The 20,907-nt window shown below is 37.0% G+C and overlaps 1 protein-coding gene across 3 annotated transcripts in view; it reads right to left on the reverse strand.

Moving 5' to 3' along the window:
- Positions 1–20,907, reverse strand: part of PRR16 (proline rich 16) — a 154,455-nt gene that overhangs the window by 105,097 nt on the left and 28,451 nt on the right. The gene's annotated exons all lie outside the window — the stretch shown is intronic.

The raw sequence follows: 20,907 nt of genomic DNA on the forward strand, positions 1-20,907 counted from the left end.
CTTGATTTCCCTCTAGATATTGGCCATTCGTTGGCAAAAGTGATATCTCTAAGGACAAAACAAAAACTAATTAGGATACCCTAGCAAAAATGTAAAAAGACAGCTCAAGAAAACTTCTTTCTAACTTGTTTATCCAATTTATGATTTACACTAGTATCATCTTGTCCATCTCATGATTGTTTTTTGACTGCCCTTTGTTGGCATTCTGTTTTGGTGTCTGTTCATACAAGAGTTGTGTTTTGCCCCAGTTCTTCTCAAATCCGTACCTGCTTCCTGTGACCACCTGATGGAGCTGCAGTTCAGCTGATTCTCTGCTAGGGACACAGGATCAGCTTGAGTCTGGTCAGCAACTCCCATACATACCGTTTTTATCCATATTTTGCTCCCGCATAGGGGAGAGACCCTGAATGAGTGAGGTCTCCAATAAGTTTGTAAGATCTTTTCAACACTGTTCTAAAAGAAAGGGTAGTTCCAAATTTTATGAGAAAACTACATTTTCTACCTGCATGAAGAATAAGACTTATATTGTCAGATTTCTCTTGTGTACATTCTTCCAATGTCATGTTAAAGTTTTCACATGATACAAAATCCTCATTCCATTTCTAGCTAGTTTGCTTAGAAAAATCTGATCATAATCCTACAAATGTCTTGCAATTGACTATAATTTTAACAGGAATTCTTCAGAGGAATGACCTGAAACAGATACAAAATAATCTGAAATACAACGAATTACCATATATTTTCAGTGAAGATTAGGAGATGTACCTATCTTTGAGAAGAATCAGACAACACATTGTGATTGTTAACCTCAGATCAATATTCATAATTCATTAGTAAAATACAATGCACTAATTTATTTATGGAAAACACTTAATCTTCTACATAGATATATGTACACTTGTAAAAGAAAGACGTGAAGAAATTACGTCAGTTATTAACAATGAATGCCTTGTTACTGCAGCTGAATTCCTTTGAGTTATCTCCCAAGTGAACTACAGTTCTTAAAATATAGAAAGCACATGGCTTGGTTCTGATATCAGTGTATCATTTTTTAAATTCCAAATTATTTTCAACCAGAAAATATGTAGTTACTCTCTTATTCCACAATATTTCTTAAAAAGATAATCTTTAGTTTGTAGGCTACCAAAGCCTAATACCAAATTACATGAGTAGTAGACTGTTGGAATTAAATAAATTGACTGTTCCACTTTATTTTAATGCCCTCCGTACTTGTACTAAAACCCAGAGGCTGCTTGAGGAAGCAGCAATTAAAAAAATCTACAGTAAACTCACAGAAGTCAGTTTAAGTTGAAAGGATAAAACTCAGCAACATTTCTTTAAATGTTCATTGCATTTGTTCACTGACAAGTACAAAACTCTCATTCACTTATTCTAACATAAAAGGTTCTCCACTCTCACTTAGTTATTAAAACAAACAAACAAACAAACAAAAAAGCAGCTCATGTTTTTACCATTTTAAAATAATAATTTTGCACATTTTACTTTACTTTACTTTTTTGTTTACTTTAAAACACCTACATCACTAGTGCTAAGTTCTATCAATCATGTTAGTCAGCTCTCAAAAGTGCCCTTTCTTCAATAAATCAGAGTGACAGTTTCACGCCACTGTGAAGACAAAAAACTGTCACCACCTCTGTTCCCTTTAGGTGCCTCTCAATAGGATTTTTTCCCTTCAAGCATTATGGTCATACATAACATTTATAATGACTTTAAATCATCCCCCCTGAAGCTGGAAAGATCTGTTTGTCCTTTGTCCATATCTGCTACAAGCAGATGAGCTGATTGGCATGATTAGCAAGTTCACAGAGTGAAACAACAGCCTAAGACCCTACTCCATCACGGCAAACTCCCCGCAAACTCTCTGTTAACAAAGTTCATTACAGTGCTAGCTCTCATGTGCTGACAGTCAATTTTTCAGCTTCTTGTCCACCAGCTGAGAGAATGGAAAATAACAGCCTTCCCCTCTGGTTAAAATAGAGCAGGGCTGCCTGGTGACACCTATGGTCTGTGCTGTGCGGGATCCTCAAGTGAGTTACCAGGACACATACTGTTATCAGATAATGTGGGGGTTTTAAGTCTTGCAATTTATTTAATGAAGCACAAGCATCTACTGTCTCATTTTAGAAAAAAATCAATTATGCTTGAGATAGACTTCACTGCAGTCATAAGAAGTCAGACCTTAACTTCAGTGGCAACCCTACTTTGCAAGTTTTGCCATCTTCTGAAGTTTTGTTAGGATGGAGAGTTGCTTATTGGCCTTCAATCCAGTTCTGGAGGCTCAAGTATAGGAAAAGCAGTTATTTAAAACCTGTCTCCTACAAACTACATTTCCTCCTTGCCAGCAGCACTTTGTGTCCAGAAGGCCATGCCCTGTTGTTACATGAGAAAAAACAGGCCATCTTTACTGTTGCCTCTGCATCACAAATAACACTAAGAGGAGCCTAAAAGAGAATGGCATTCACCAGATCTGAGATTCACATCTGCAGGTTAAGGTTAGGATCTATGACTACCTTAGTTGCACACTGAGAATTTCAAGCTTTTGGAAGAAGTTCAGTACTTCTACGCCTCACTGCAGCTATGAATTTCAAAGCCATATCCTATGCCTAATTTTTATTTTGTTTTGAAGATGTTTTATATCCTACATACAACAAGACCCTTGAAATCAGGAAATGAATGACTCTGTGTTTAGTGTTCATACATTTAATCTCTGCTAACCTCCTTTTAATTATGCCCATCACCTACTTGCTGGCAATGACCAATCTGAAAGTGCAATCTAGATGGGTATAAACAGCAATCAGCTAATACAGTATTGCATTACACGCTCTACATCTTCTGCCAGTGATATTTGCCAGTCAAGAAAACCTTAAATCATCAACTTTCTTGTTTCTGAGAAACATAACATCTGTTAGAGCATCTGTTCATACTAGGGCTGTATCCGCTAAGTATGTGGAAGCTGAAAAGGTTCTCAAAGCAATTCATGATGCCTTACATCTTCTCCTGGGCAGTGGGTCAGTTCTCCTACCCAAAACCAAATTCTCTATGGTGAAAAGATGAAGTTCCTGAACAGGGAAAGAAGGGGTTGAGTTAAATTACTGTAGGCTTTCAGATCTGCTTTCCCAGCCTCTTGTATATTATGTAGGCATAGTAACATAGGACTGCACTATACTCTGAGTTCAACAGTATATTTGAATTCCTGGCTTCTGGGAACATATTTCTCAGCTCTTGCACTCAAATATCTGCTGCTGTTATCAATTTCTGGGAGCGCCATAGAGGGGAAAAAAATCAATGAGCCTGTCTGCCACTCAGTAGAATTTGGACCGTTTGAGGAGTTTGTCTATTTCACGGGGACAGCTAAGAGCAGAACTGAGACACGTGAAATCTAGCTAAATCCCCACTTTGCAAGAGTCATCTTTTCTAGATCATCAAAAACCCAAGAACAGCCTAGTGACTTCACTGAGCTTCAGATCACACACCTTTATTTCTCCAACACCAAAATACGAGTACATATTTCATAGTTCAGAAGTTCCTGTGGAAATAAGTAAACTGGTAAGTAATTCCTTACCAATAGAGAGGGGAGGTAAATAACAATTTACATTATAAGTTTATTACTGTGTTCAGCAACACATATCATCTTAGCACCACTCAGGGAGTTTCACTGGAATTTCATTCATATTTGGAAGTGTAACAACAGTCTGTCAGTTCAGATATTCATAAAGGAATTGGAAGATGCCGATTCTTTTTCCTTCCCCACCACATACGCTCAATGTCCAGAGCAGCCTGTCCCACGCATGCAGGGTTCCTTCGCAGGGGTAACAGCTCTGGAAGCAGTGTGTATGCTGTTCCCACTCCACTGGGGCATTAAAACATGGTCAGCACACTCACGGCGACCTCAAAAAACAGAAGTATTCCTGAATCACACTGATTAGTCACATATGTACATCTTGATCCAGATGCTGATCTAGATGCTGACCCACAGCAACACTCACGCTCAACCAGCTACAGATAATGTCTACACCACATCTGAAAATTCACAGATGCTTTTTTCAGACATAGAAGCTATGGAGAAGCCCAGGTACTACTAAGTTATGTAAAACCCCAGAATCAGCAGATGCCCATAAAACATGTAAACCACAGTTTTGCCTTTTATGGCTTCAGATGGTGGCATATAAAACACTGAAATGCCTGCCTCCAACTTATCATTTATATCAAGGACTTTCCTACTTTCCCATAACTAGTGAATAGTCAAAACCTCCCACTACATCTTCTCTAAATCTCTGTGTCTACTATACTAAAACATTTCTCAGTCTTTGCTGTCTGAGACAGATGCTCTCCAGATTTCAGTCATGAAGTTTCTTTTATATAGGGATCACAAAACTTTGCTCAAAGTACATGATAAAGATAAGCCCATAAACAGAGATTTAATCAATCCATCTGATTTTCTTTTTCAAGTGTTTATTTTTTTTAAACTGTCCAAGGAACTCAACTCTTAAGACTGAAATTGTCACATTACCTTAAAAAAGGCATGTATGCTAATGCAAGCCTGACATTTTCAAATAACTCAGCATCTCCTACTGTGCCACTAAGTGCAACCATTATTTAAAATATCTTTTGAGTTTTATATCTACAACAGACGATCACAAATGTCAGCATTTAAGATTTTTTTATTCCCAAACAGCATCTATAATCAGATACATAGATGTCAATACATTATCTAACTTAAAAGTGCAATCTGTTAGCTACAGGAGTAAATGGTTAAACCATGCACCTTCAACATCTAGCTTCTCTAACCTTACAAGGATTACAAATAATTTCTTGCAGCTCTCCTGGCGTTTTATTGTGCTTAGGTACTGCAACAGTTTCAGATAATCATAATAGGTGTTTGCCAATTATTTTTGTTAGTCTACCGATCAATGCGAAAGCCTTATTTCTTGCAAAATAGAACAAATTTCTTAATAGATCATATTAACTTATTTAATGGCAGCAAAATATGTAACAGATTATTTACCTGTTTGTGGGGTTTTTTTTCAGTTACTTATAGAGGCTTTGCTTATAGAGAGTATCATCCTGTTAAAACTTTTTCCCCTATGGACACAAAACATATCCTTAGCAGAAACTGACAACATCTATCTGCAGTCCACTAACATGATGGATCAACTACTTTTCCCTCATACCAATGTGCATAAAATCTTAGGGACACTTAAACCATGGATTACTGTCATAACAGACTATGCCAGCTTGTGTCAGTTGCTACTTATGTTGCTTTAATCAGGATTACCAACACAGGAAAAGCATCAGAGCCTCAAATATCCATTATGTTCTATTTTGTAAATGAAATATTTTCATAAATGGTAATACTGCACCATGCTCATCTAGGTGTTCCTGCTCTGGCAGGGGGATTAGACCAGATGATCTTTCAAGGTCCCTTCCAATCCCTAACATTCTGTGATTCTGTGTGACTCTGTGATATAAACACACTTTATGCATCACTGCCTCCCTCCAAACCGTGTATTAACAACTATTGCTATAAGTATATATTTTAAGTAATTTTAAGATACAATATATTTGTTTGCTTTTGATTACAGGATTCACAAACAATAAAACTACCTGAAAATTACTCAAGAGCAGCCTTCTTCAGTTTACATGAAATAATTTAGGTATCTTTTAATACATAAAAAACAATCAATCAAACAAACAAAAACACATCCTGGTTTAAACTTCACAAAAGTTAAAAAATATGGAAATACTGAAATGGTATTGAATATGAAAATGCAACATGGAAATACTAAACCTCATTTATAAATGTGTAAGTTGTGCACTGCCTTTGAAAAAATGACAAACAGATCAGACACACCAATCTGCATTTCAATAATGCCGCATTTTCTGCAGTATGTGGGAATGCTAACACAAGATGAAAGAACTGACTGTGTTGCATATAAAATTCTATTAAAATACACATTTGTGTGTCCTTAATGTGAATTACAGTAAAATCTAGAGCACTACAGCACTTTGGTCTTAATAACAATAAAAGAAATAAAAAAGGTAGTTTGGGATGGTGGTTCTGGCAACATCAATTTAGAAATATCCTCTAGATGATAAATTGTTCAAAATGTCAATTTGACTTGTGGAAACTAAATCAAAACTAGAAAACCTGTCATGGCTGCAAAGCTTCTATCCAACAGGAAGAAAAATGAAACCATTAGCATTTGCCAATACTCTAATACTACATTCTATTTTTTTATTTTTAACTTTTGCATTTAATTTATCCTTTGAATCCAACCCCACCAAGGTTTCTGCTACCTGTTTAATTAATGACTCTACAAAACTTTGAATACAGAAAAATGTAAGTAATGAGTGTTATTTTCCTCGTTGAACTACAGGAAAGGTAGCTGGCTTCCATCAGGTTAAACACCACAACCATTTAAATATATTAGTATTTAATATTCAGAGGAAAGATCTTAATATTCAGAAGAAACACCACAACAAACAAAACATCTTAAAGATTCAAGTGAACAACAAAGACAGCAAAGGCTGCCTTAGCATTTTCATTGCTAGCTTTGGAAGCACAGAAGTAACAACTTCTTAACTGACTCTTATGGGTTTCACAGTTTACTGAGATATTTTATTCAGTGACTCTTGGCTCTAGACAGAGAGTTTAGTGGTTTTGGCCCATCGGCAGGTCTGTCTCCCTATCAGATTGCCACTACAGCAACTTCGCATGTTTCTTCTACTCTTTTTTAGTTACTAAGCTCCCAGACACTGGTACTGCACCTTTTTGATTACTGAGCTGTGAATCAGAGCACTTAAAGCAGAAATCATAAGTTTCTGCTTTAAATACAAACAAACAACAAAAAAGCCAGCTACAGAAAGCAGAGGAGACTGAATTACCACAAGAAGGAAAAACTGAAGAGAAGTAGTACAAATTACTCCTATCCACACTTTTTACCCGACATTTTCTAGAATGAGAACTAAAGCTGAGACTTTTGACAACTGCCAAAAAAGGCACCCCATCCATAACAAACACAGATTTCTCAGGTTTGGGGTTGGTTTTGGTTCTTTTGTTTGTTTATTTTTTAAGGTTAGCTGTTTGACTAGGTAACAAATTCTGTAAGAAGCCAAATTCAGTAACTACTCTGATTATTTCACATTTTCATAGCATCAGGGGAAAGGTATCTTATTTAATATAAACACACATAAGCTCTAAAAACTCTCATGATATGATATGATGCGATACGATATGACATATGATGACATGACATGATGTATGATATGCAGTTCTCAACATCTGAGAACTCAACAGAAGGCATCCCTTTGACTACTAGTCAACTACTGTCCTTTCACAACTAGTGAATGATAGTTTAAATTAGAGGTCAGCTTCTGGTAGAGAAGAACTCATTTGTCAGGAATCAGAATAGGTACAGAAAAAGGTCACCTCAGATGCTGTGGATGCTGCCCAGGTAATCGGCTAGAACATTGCAAGACTGCCAAATCTGACTTCTTTATCTTCTGTTAATACTTTCACTAACTTAAATTTTTCTGGAGAAGCTTTCTAGTGACATCCTCCCAAAACTCCATTAGACTTCAGAGACTCTTATGGAAACAATGATCTTGAATAAGGCAGTTGTATTTAGGATACATGATAATTGATACTCGATAATTTTTCTTAGCATCTAGGGATAATACTGTGCTGGTAAATGATGTACACCACCTATTGCTTAAATCCAGTGCTTTGAGCAGTTGAAATGTAAATCTTCAGTGCACCTCTAGGAAAGACTATTCTTCAGCATGGCTTGGATATGAAGCTCGAACCAGTGGACAGTGAAGGTCAGCTGCATCCTGGGATGTATGGACAGAAGGATGGCCACTAAATCAAAGGATGGGATTTCCCCGCCTCTATTCAGATACTGTGTCAAGTTTGGGGTCTGCCACCATAAAGAAAACATCAATAAATCACAGTAGACCGCCACCAACATAGTCACAGTTGAAGCACTCACCCTGTGAGATGTGGCTGGAGGACCAGGGCTGGTTCAGCCTGGAGAGGAGACAGCTTCAGTGGCACATAACAGCAGCTCCCATTGCCTAGAAGGGGCTGTCGGGGAGCTGGGCTCTCCTCAGCATGGCATGGCAGAAAAGTGAGGCTGGGACAAGCCGTAAGGAAATCCTACCCTGGGAGGAGAGGCAAGCAGAGTCACAGGCTGCTCAGGGGCTGTGCAGGCTCCCTCCCTCACTGAGCAGCCTGGTCTGATCCCATGGCTGGCCCTTGCTGCAAGGACAGCACCTTGCACTTGGCACCTCCTGAGCTCCTGCCCATAAAAGGCACCCAGACAGGTCTGCAGGCGAGAGGCAGAGGCACTCGGGCACAGCCAAAGGCTGCAGCAGGGAGAGGCAGTACCAAAAGCTGCTTCACAGACTTCACAGGTTTTAAAAACATGCACGATCCCAGAAGGCGATTCTCAGACAACTCTAGCAAGTAGCCAGCGTGAGACACTTAGCTCAACACTGGCATAATGGTTAGAATCTGCATTTGTGCTTTCATTGTTGTTAAAAGATACAAAAAAGACTTAATATTTATAACACTACCCTTCTAGAATGCATTGCACTTAACACACTTGATCATACTATTTTACCTCTGCTCTCAGGCACATGTTTTGAAGAACTTCAGAAAAACAGAAGTGGAAAATACTCTCTTCAGAGAACCTCAAATTTTCAGAGCACCCCACAATCTTCAGTTCATGACATGAACCACAGAAACTTCTAAACATAGTTGTTTTAACCTTCAGTACCTAGTCTCATGGGTTAATACTGAAAATAAAATACTATCTGTAAACCACTTCTCAGTGACTCACTGGCTGTTACAGACCAGGAGTGCAGATAAATTGTTCTGTTCTACAATAAATTCACTTCTTTACACAACAGAAGAAAAAGGATGTATTTGTTTTCATAAGCATGTACAGTTTGAATGCTTTACCTAATCCTGATCTTTTTTTTCATTATTTATAATCTCCACTTTCATACGCAGTAAATCTCACCATGCATTAGCCATTCTAATCTATCTTACCTGATCCTATTAGGTCTGTTATTTTTCCCCTTTGAAAAGCAGCCTAAAATTGGACACAGTGTTTCAAATTAATAATTTCTAACATATCACTTTCATACTTTTTAGTTTCAAACCTCCTCTTAGCACACTTTAGAATCCTACTCGCATTGTCAACTCCTGTTGCTAGATGTAGTTAATGCTCAGATCAAGCTGTGATGTTTTCACTGCAGGAAACAATGAACCTGTAAGTATTGCAATTATATCATCAGTATCATCACAGAGAGTGATGCATGCAGAAAGAACCACTTTTGTTACATACATTTAATGCATTAGATCCAGTTAATAATACCCTTGTTTTGATGATATAAATACTGGAATTTCATTATTGTTGCCAGACTCTTTTCATTTACAATACAGGCCATGTAGACAACCAGCAGAAACTGGGACACAACCAGCCTGGACTAGCTGTTATGTGGCAGCACAGCCTGTGCATCCTTGGGGGGTCTCAGGCTCTGAGAAGACCAAACCCTGGGCAACCTGGTCTGACCCTATGCCTGACCCTACTGTGATCAGCAAATTACAGCAGACACCTCCTAGGCTTCTTCTCCAATTGAGTTTTCCTGTATTTGTGATTCCTGTTTCAGTGCTGTCAAGAGAAGATTCCTCAATATGTTCTCATGCCTTGAGCAGTAGGAGGAATGACCACACTAATGACTTCCCTTTCAAAGAATGAATTTCCACAGAATGCCATTTAACAAAAACTTAACACTGTGACACTTGACACTGAAGTGTACAAAATAGCATGCCACCTCTGAAAGTATGACTTCATAATCTGAAATTTAAAAAAAAAAAAAAATGCATTTTATGATTACATGAAGAGATTTTTACAGGCTGAAGATTTCTCCTGTGTTACTCAACTAATTAATTTACATTGCATCAGAAATCTCTGCACTGCACTCCATTTTGCAACACAACAATGTGCTGATGTCAAGAAAGACCTGATTGTAGGCCACCGTTCTCCTCTCATCAGTTCTACCTACATACACTTCAGATTACATCTAGTATGTCAAAACATGCTTCAAAAATAAAAGAAAAAAATTCTTACAAAGCTGTTGACTTGGTTGAGATAATTTATAGAAAGCTTTTGTAGAGATGAGGGAAAGAAATAAAATATACAAAAGAGATTGATCTACTCTCATTAAGTATGGCACCAAAAATATCTTGAGAAAGGCTGTTGGTTAAATGGAAGTCATCAAGTATTAAAAAGAACAGAATACAGCAGACAGAAAGGAAATATACAAGTCATTTGAATTATTGTTACCCTTGGCATGATGTTAATTAATTATCATATAAACATCCGTGTAACATTTTGCTTTTTTAATGTAAACATCAGTTTTCAAAGTGTATGCCTTTCTTCCTGTATTTGCAGAAAACCTTCCACTTTTAATACCAGCTTCCATCCTTTTTGAACTTAGGCTTTCTAAAGGTCACAAATCTCTATTATCAAATATTAATAGACCTATATTACACTTTGCAGAGTAGAAAAATAAGGGAACTAGCACTGGTGTGTTGTTAATTCTCAAAACATTTGTGTTTCAAATAACTTATTTTATAGCCAGTTGAAGCACAGGCAGGTGGACAGAGACCTCCGGTCTTTCACCTAAACTGAAATCAATATTTTTAAAATTCCATCATTCTTGTTAAACGGTTTTGTTTGTGAGCTTGTTTGTTTTTTAAAGAAGTGCAAAGCAATTGACAGAGCAAGCACTTTGTTCACTCTTCTGAGGCATTTACATGAACCTGCATGACAGAAATTCCCTGACTGATGCAACTCTGAGAAGCCAAATGTTCACAGTCTCACAACGCATTCTAATACAGTTCTGCATCGGTATCTTTTTGCTACTGTAATTATTTCATGTTAGTAGTTTGAATCTCACACCCTGTGTATACATTTTGTAAGATGCATAAATATGCTCTCCTTTTTCTGGTGAATTATATGCACACGTTCATTTCTGAGAAAAACAAGAAAACTAACAAGCTATGGAAATGCAATTAGTTCAGGCATAACTTAAGTCTCTTACACATATGTGTGTACTTGTAACTATGTAACACAATATAAAGATTTTACCTGAATAAATTTTATGTGGATGATTTTACGCAAATGTAAAATTTATCAATGACTAACACTGGCCAAGCATTTATCGTTTTCTTTGTATAACATTTCTGTGACAAAGTCTTGTCGATCTGTACTAATTGATTTATAAGTCATTACCATGTTTACATATACAGAGCAACTATACAACCTATATATTCCATACACATTACATGAGCAATACTGTTCACTGAAGCTTGGTTTATGATTACTTCTGGGTAATAAGTGTAATCCATACTTTGTTGTATATACAGTAAATATGGAAAAGTAATTAATGATAGAATTTAGGAACTTTGCTACTGGTAAATGAGGAATGCCTGCTTTGGAAGCTACAGCTGTAAATCTATCTGCTGTGCTAGGTTGTATAACTGCTGTGCTACTGTGTGTGCCACTATCGCTGTCCCAGTTAAAAACAGATATATTTGCAAGTGGACAAGAACTTTTTTTCCACTGACAGTCCACCTTTTAATAGACATATTGAACAAAAGACAGTAAAGTAAGAGAATCACTCTAGAGGTGAAAAGATATCTGATTCACTTCCTTAACAAATCAGGGAAATATATATTCATATTAACCTAAATTGATACTTGTCTTGACAAAGGTATCATTTAGAGAAGTGGTGAAATTGAGTAGTATCTATTTTAAGAATTATTTTAGTACATCACAATTGAAACAAAACACTGGGTAAAACAGGTCATCTAAATCCTTACTATATTTTTCAGGCTAGCCTGACATGACCCACTTTCTGTCCCTAAATCAATCTCATACTCAGGCTGTGGCATGGGTAACCCATTCAGATATCTGCCTGAGCATACAAAAAAGGTATAAAGGGAACTATGTAAAGAAAGACAAGTTGTCAAATACAGATTTAAACTACGTGAAGTAAGGGTTAAAGGAAATCAGATTATAAGCAAGAACTTCATTAGCAAAACCAGTATCCGGTAAAGACAAAGAATAAGTGAGAAAGTTTCAAAATATTATACCTGTTCATTTTTAACTTGTCTTCTGTCACTGGGAAGTGGAATAATGCGTACAATGTGGATCTTTATGAAACAGCAAACTAACTCTCAGGAAGATGAATCAACAAGAAGGAAATCCTTTGTGGAAGGAATGTCTAAATAGATGGTACAGGTAGGTGTGAAATCACCCAAACAGCATGTTTGTATTCCATTTTCTTTTGCCATAAAGAGTGAGGCTGGAGCAAGCATCATACAGCCATGTTTGAATTAGGGTTCACTCCCACCAGATGCATCATTTTCTCAACTCCTACCTGAGTCAGTGGGTTGACAGCTTTCAGTCTCAGTAAACCATGCTCCAATGCAGTACAGAGAAAGCAAGATACTGTTATCTTGTACAAAAGACTCCAACATTTTGCTTAAATCAGCAGAGTCATCCCACTGAGCTGTTAGATCTTGTTTGGAAAATTCCCCTTAGGAAGTCAGTAAGACCTGCTAAGTGGTGCAGTATCACATAACTATACCTGCTTTGACCTGGGCTTGGTTTGACCTTTTTCCTGTGGCATCCGCATCACAGTTAACATGTCCTAAGAGACTCAGCTTTTCCAAGTCTCTAGTGACACATGAGCCAACCCGAAATAAAGGAGAGGTAAAAATAAAATACTAGTATCAGTAAACATCTTCTATGTGGTTTAACACAGAGCAGACTTATTGCAGAAAAGCCCGGTTCAGGCAGGAAGCTCTGCTCTCTCTACGTAATTTCTTCTATCCATTGCTGGGTTTGAATATCCTAATGGGTTGAGGCTGTGGAAGTTGAGTCAAGAATCCAGCAATTGCACATATTGGAATGTGGATCAAGTTTTCCAGTCACTTCCTCACTTCCCCTCCCTTTTATTTTATTTTAAGATAAAAAGATATATAAACCCATCAGAGAACAGAACTCTGAGGTCCAAAGTATCCAATCCCAGCTTAAAACTAAACAAAAAGGCCCACATAAAAAGGGTCTTAAAATAAGTTTCATATCAACAAAACAAAACTCATGATGGAGCAATTTCATTTTGTCAGCTTTGAATATATTATATATAATCTAATTTTAGATTTGCAACAGAGTGGGTCTTTTCACTTCAAGAGGCATTCATGTCTTGGAAAGCAAATTAAGCTGTGCTTGTTTGCCAAGCTTCCCACTGTCTTGACTTATAAAAAACAAATGGGACTGAATATTTCACTAAAAAGGCTGGATACTTGCTCTTTTCGCACAAATACTCCAACAAAATGGTTTTGTTTACAGATTTTTCTAAAGAATGTGACATGTTTAATAAGATATAAAAAGTAAGAAATAATAATGAAATTAAGTCAGATATATCTGCTGAGTAAGAGGGGTGATAAGTACTTGAATCTATCTGCAAAGCTGGATCTGCATTATGGGTATCTAACAAACCCTGAACAGAAAGAATTTAAAGTATTTTTCAAATGGCATTTTGGCTTGCCAATTTATATTAATGTAATACTACCAAATGACTAAACTGAAACCACACTATCTTTCCAGAAGAAAGAAATACTACTTTACTTGTTTACAGATCCCAATTCCTATTAAAAAAAGAAAAAAAAATACAAAGTCTATATCTGTTTTAGAGCTAGTAAAGAAAAGCAGAGCATCAGGTGAGCAAGCTTCAACACGGAATGCTACTTACAGTTACCTTCTAATACGGATATGCAGGTTACAAAAAAAAAAAAAAGAAAATCATGTCACTTACTAAAAATATCTTTTAATAACCTACAGTTTGAATGCTACCCTACTCTTTCGTGACTTCCAATTTCAAAACAACAACAAAGAAAAGGAAAGATTGCATTTCTTACAATAGGTGGTGCAGCATGAATGACACTATCACCACATGAAAGTCCCAGGGCTTCCCACAAGAAAACTTTCCATGAAAAACTTTGTGGGATCCTCTAGAATGTGCTATAAAACACCAAAATAGCTTCTTCTTTTCTCCCAAGACATTTTACACTCCACCCCTCTTAAAAATTCACTGTAACCTTTCTCACTTATATCTGCAGCAACTTTTCATTGTTTAAACAACAAGACAACTGCTTTACTTATGAAAGTGCACAGACTATTCTTGTACATACCCAGACAATGATGTACTAGCATACAGCAGACCACTCCACGAACAAGTAGTGGAAGGAAGATATAACAGCCTCTGACACAGCCTCTTCTGTATTAGAATTCACATGGATTATCATCACTTTAAACTTGCATTAACATATATACTGAGCATTTTCTAGTCTGCAAAAGAGTTTTTCTCCACCAAACTGTTAATTACCCAGTGTTAAAATTGTTACAAAAAATGATTTAATAAGCTTCCAGGTTTGACAGCCCTATTCTCCTCCTTGCCAAATGATTAAAATCTACCAGATTTCACCTTTTTTATTTCTCTTGAAAGACAGAAAATTTTATTTGGTTTTGGGTTTTGTTCTTGCTTTTTTTTTTTTTTTTAAACACAACAGTCTTTTACAGTAAATTTTTAAAATAAGACACAAAGAATGACAAGGGAAAACTTGAGTATCTGCAAGGCACATATACTAGTATTTCCCAAAGTAGAATTTTCAGTTCATACAATGAACCAACATGTCTATTTCCCTACTCAGTCACAGTGTAAAGGAGGCTCTAAACAACTGACTTGATACCAAAAAGGAAGCTTTGTTACTTTTCTAATGTATTTTGCCAGTGTATCAGGTTTACCTGGCAAGCTTTTGGTAACAGGGTGGCTCCAGGAATGGCTTCTGTGAGATGACACCAGAATTTGCCCCCACGTTGGAGACAGCCAGTTCCATCTGACTCCAAGACCCACCACTGGCTAAAGCTGAGCCCATCAAGGATGCTAGTAGGACCTCTGTGATAATATATTTAAGGAAGGGTAAAAAACATAGTACAACAGCACATGTGAGGGAAGAGTAAGAACATGTGAGATAAAAAGCCATGCAGACACCAAGGAGGTATTCCAGCTGTCAGAGCAGAGATTCTCTTGCAGTTCAAGGAGAAGACCATGGTGAAGCCAGTTGCCCCTCTGCAGCCCATGGAGGACCACACCAGAGCAAATATCCACCCTGCAGTCCATGTAGAACACCATACCAGAGCAAGCGGATGTGCCCTGAATGAAGTTGTGACCCCATGGAGAGCCTGTGCCGGAGAATGTTTTCTGGAGAGATCTGTTACACCACGGAGGACTTGCGCTGGACCAGTCCATTCCCAAATGACTGTACCCCATGGAAAGGACCCATGCTGGAGCAGTTCTTGAAGAACTGCACCCCATGGGAAGGGCACAACACTGGGAAAGTTTATAAAGGACTGTATCCTGTGAAAGAGACACCACATTAGAACAGGGGAGGAGCAACAAACTGGCAACAAACTACATTCATTTTCTCCAAGTCAATCCTGTTTTGCCCATGATTGGTAATAAACGCTGAGTGATCTCCCTGCTTTTATCTCAAACCACAAAATTTTCATTGTATTTTTTCTCCGGCTGTCCCGTTAAGAAGGGGGTGTGACAGAGCTGCCTGTTGGACACCTAATGGACAGCTAAGGTCAACCCACCACAACCAGGGATTAAAAATGCCTCTTCCATTCAGGAATACCCTCTGTTGACATGCTTCTTGTTTCACCTTCAACATGCAGCCAACAAGCAAGTGGGAAATCAGTCTCTGCATTAAGCCGTTCCCAGCACCCAGGCTCACAGACAGCCTTTGGGACCAATTAAGCCTCTCAGTTCCTTCCCTCTAGCATGGACTCTACAAAAAGAAGGATTTGCTCACAAGCTATACAGGTATTCAGCATCCCTGACACGAGATCAAGTGAAGGAAATTAAGAAATAAAAAGGATGTTCAGAAAATAAATCTTTTTAATTACTGCTTCTATCGTTTTCTCTTTAACCTTCAAAATCAAGTACTGAACATCTGCAATACTCTGCAAAGAGATTAAATAGTAAGGCACATATGGATAGCATAGACAGAAGTCCTTCAGTTTGTATCTGCTAACCTGCCTCTAGTCATATTTCTGAAAGAGAAATACATATGTTAGCACATTTTCTTTCACCACCATGCTGCTCACACATACTCTGTAACACATGAATTAAAGACTCATTCTACTTAATTTGTTATTAGAACAGAAAAAAAAAAAAAGTCCAAAACAGTACTCCATGTCTCCATGAGTCCTGTGTGATAACACACAAATCCTTGGTTTATAACTCTCAATTAAAGCTGAGCAGGAAGTGGTTGCCAGGACTTCCACAAAAACCAGAAGCCACATGAGGAGCCGCAGTTTTGGGCAAACTCTCTCAAGCAAAGCACTCTGGCTGGCCAGGGAGCGAACTGAAGGCTACACAGAACCTAGTCAGGTGTTTGTTTTGTGATGTTTGGAGTATTTCTGCCAAAACCACTTACCCTGTGAAGATACAAAATTACAATGCTCACAGTTGTGTTGAAAAAAGTGCAGGCAACCCCAGAGACCTGGGAACCCACCAGGACATATGTTGTACAAGGTCTGTCTGGTCTTTTCTTTGATTTGCAAGGCAGAAATTCCACACAGGAAGGCTCGTCTGGAACTCCCTACAGATTGAGTACATCATAGCACCCTTGCATTGCCCAGCCTCAGAAACACCAGCCTGACCCCACATCATCTTCTCCAACAGTGGACAGACAGTTCCCTATGGACGGCACAACTTAATTCCTGGAAAAAGTCAACACTGTTTTTATGAGCATGAGGTCATACTGTTCATGAGTTAAACTTAGACAACACACATGGGATGCAAAAGAAATACTTTGTACAGTTGCCTACCTCAGCAAGTCCCATAAGGACAGCAGGAAAACACAGCCAGGACTCATATTCAATGCTCTTTGGAAGACAGCAGCTTTATCTTTGGGGATTACACAAAGTATTCCAAAACGATTTTTTTTTTCTCCTCTCAAATAACACTCTGTTTCTTTAGGCCCTAATTAGTCACCTTGTATATGGCAATTTTGGAAATCTTGCTCCTTGAATGCGAGGTACATCTGCATAAGGATCTCTGCCACAAGACAAATGCTTTTAACTATCGCAATAATATACCTTTTTTGAGTAATAGAGAAGTAGAGTGGTTTTCATACTTCGATTTTTTAATGTATTTAAATGAAATTCAGCACATTTAATCTTGAAACCTGCTTTCCTGTATCCCAAACAGTTATTTCTAAAAACCTATGAAATCATATTACTTATAATTACAAAACAACAACAACAAAATGCACCAAAATAAACCAACCAACCAAACAACCCAAACTAAAACTGAACCTTTACTCGTTCTGTTTTCTTTCTTCCAGTGATGAAAAAGAGTAATTCCTGTTCTTATCATATTACCTAAGTTGCATTAGCATACATGCTGTAAACCTACACTTTAGCCAATGTGAAAGAATTATCTTTGAATGTCTTCAGATGAAACATTGTTCAACTGGTACATGCATCCAGAAAAATATTTTACTGGATAAACCAGTACTGGATTCTGGGTAACAAACTCAACATACGGAATGGCATTAATTATTAAAAATTGCCTCGGCTTCTTTTAGTATGCCGTTTAGTACTCCTAACTTCTGAATGATTAGCCTGTATTTTACACTCAAAATCCATCCCACAAAAAAGCTCTAAACAAATGTAATTATACTTTCAGTGTATTATGCTATTGTCCAAAATAAAGCACACTCCTTCTCCATCCTAGCCTAAGGAAAAAGGGAACTTGGCGATCACCAATAGGTTTAGGTTCCCATAACCTTGTTACAGACACTTGCAACTGATAGGACTCGGCATTCTCAACATACCAGAGGTGGATTCACCAATCATATAAAGAAAAAAAAATTACATTATTCATCACTATCAATCATGTTAAAAAAAAAAAAAAAAAAGTTGCATTTAAGAAATTGCTTAAGCACTGCTAAGAGATCTTGCATTTCCTAAATTGCCCAATTGATATGCAGATATGAAAGCGAACATGGATGGAAATAAGTAAATGATAAGTCTAAGATCATAGTTTAAATGAATAAGACAAGTAGCTTCTATGAGTATTCATCTACTTTGTCTAAAAATAAATTATATACTTGAAGATGGTGCCTAAAATGAGCTTTCAAACACTACTTATTGCAATATTAAAATGGTCAAACCACTCCAGCAAGCTGAAAAGTATGTCCTGAACAGATGTTTCTTCTCTACTTGCAAGGAAGATGGGAGGAAGAGCAACTGAGGAAACAAGAGATGTCAGCCATGAGATAACATGTATTAACTCTAGACAAGGGAGGTTTACCTCTACAAAAACACTTAGACCATTAAAATCACTAAAGTAGTGTTCAAAGCTGTGGCTGCATTTTAGTCATATTCTTCCATTTCCCCTTTCTGTTTCTATCCCTTCCTCAAGCTAGATAAAACCTTTGGGGAAAACAAACAAAAAAAAAAAAGCCATTTTCCACACAGATATTCTGCACAGAGCCAAAATACAATCTGAAAAAGAACAATCACACTTCAAAATGCTTGAAAAATAAATATTTCTAGTTGACACATTTTTATAGGTTTATGTTTTTTAATAGGATTCTTAAAGGTATTTTTCTTCACGAGTTACTGGCTTGACATGTTGCTGATGCCTATTTCACAGAACGAAATTAAGCTGACTGCAATGATGCTGAGAAGTCATAGAGCTCAGAAAAGGACAAATTCATAAGGGTGAAGAGTAACTGTCTGAACTTTCTGAGCTGATGACTTCTCCAAGCTTAAAATAAGCAATGAAAAAATTCAACCATATGATATTGTTATGCAATTTGTTTCATCTCCCCAATCAAAAAGTTACTTATAACTTTATAACACCTTATACCTACACTTGAGTTAGGTACATTTTCCATGTCATTTACAGAACCAACTAAACAGCTAAACATTAGCCCAAATGCATCCTGGTTTATTCATAGAGTTCAACAGGATTTCTAGAGCTGACATTCAGCACTTGTAGTGTGTAAGTCAAAGGATAAGTCTGTAGTAACAGTTTGAGATTTAGCCTTAAAAACTCTGAATCTATTTAAAGCCTCAAGGAAATTATTAGCCAATGATATAATAGAAGTGCTCAAAAAAAATAGTAGGCAGCTGGCAGCTCTCACTAACTAAAGATATGCTTATGTGACAAGAATCGCATCCATTGAAATAGGTGACAATTTTTACCAATGAGTCACATGCCTTTTAGGATATTAACTCACTTTGAATTATTTGAGAAAGGATTATAAAATATTAAGCCAAGTTTTCTTTAATTCCCCTAGCTAGTAAATAACACATTCAAATTACAGCACAGATAGGATATTAAACTGAAAAATATTTCTTATATAGACTCTTTTGGCAAGCTATGGCTTAAGTTTCCTGCTGTTCTTCCTCTGTAACTGAATGGCAACTACAATATATTATAAAATTCTATACATTGCAGTTAAGTATATAATTAGAAAATTCTGCTGAGTGATAGGTAATAAAAATAACTTTTCAAATTCATGCTAGGAAAGTTCAAACACATGAATTCTAAAAAAATATAATATATAATATTTTTAAATGCATTTTAAATATTCACTTCTCCCAGAATCTTCTTTCAGGATTCATTGACAACAAACATTAATACAATCACAGAACTGCAGAATGGTTGAGGCTGGAAGGGAACTTTAGACGCCATCTGGACCAAAACCCCTTCTTATTTGTGCCCTGTGCCCATTGCCTCTTGGAAGGAAGAAAAATTTTACATATTCACACTAATATGATCCACAAAATAAAATCATGTCAGACATATAATAGCGTTGGTTACTGAATTCATGCTGTATCTCTTCAGGTGTTCTTTCCAGCAGTTTGCTTTTTTTCATGTTGGTAGACTTGGAGACTCATTGTGTTTCTCCTCATACCCTCTCTTTCATCCTGAACTGAAAGTAGCTGGCTAAAATAATATAGCACTCACTTTGATGTCATGCTGTTACATATCCGTCTACTGTTAGCAGTTCCTTACATTAGAATCCTACCTTAGTTCCCACTTTCAATTGTGACGTTGAAAGCAGAAAGCCAGCAAAAATGATATTGAATACCAAGGGCTAGGATACAGGCTATATTTTTTGAACATTAAAACAGCTGTTACAGGTTGGGACTGCATTAAGGTTTCTCTCATTAACACTTTTGAGGCCTTGAAACACCTTCAAACATGTTCCAAATTTCTTTCCAGTATAATTACTATTCAGATAAACTCACTCTTACCAAGTTAAATACAGAATTCAACTCATTATAGACACCAGTTACCAATCTTTTTATCACTGTTTTTTCATCTTGCAAGAGCTTAGCAGTTCAACCTCAGTAAACTAATTATGCTCCTCAGTGTATTTACATGCCTAAATATGTATAAAATGATCAAATACTTCTATTTGACTACAGAGAACATATTCTGATTTGTGCTTCATTTTTGACTTCCACAAAGCTCATTAGTTTCAGGAGAACAGCCATAAGAACAGAAACTTAGAAAATTAATTTTAAAAAATAAATGCTAATAACACAATCTTGAAAAGCGAGGCTACTGCAAATGAATGCCTTCAACTTTCAGATTAATGTGAGTAACCACTAATACTACAACACCATTTAAAATCTACAACCTTCACAGTTATTTTGCTAATTGTTAGCCTCCCTCCCCTATTAAGAGATAATTGTGCCCCCCAAAAAAAGAACC

This window comes from Columba livia, chromosome Z, assembly GCF_036013475.1.
Source record: "Columba livia isolate bColLiv1 breed racing homer chromosome Z, bColLiv1.pat.W.v2, whole genome shotgun sequence".
Taxonomy (NCBI): domain Eukaryota; kingdom Metazoa; phylum Chordata; class Aves; order Columbiformes; family Columbidae; genus Columba; species Columba livia.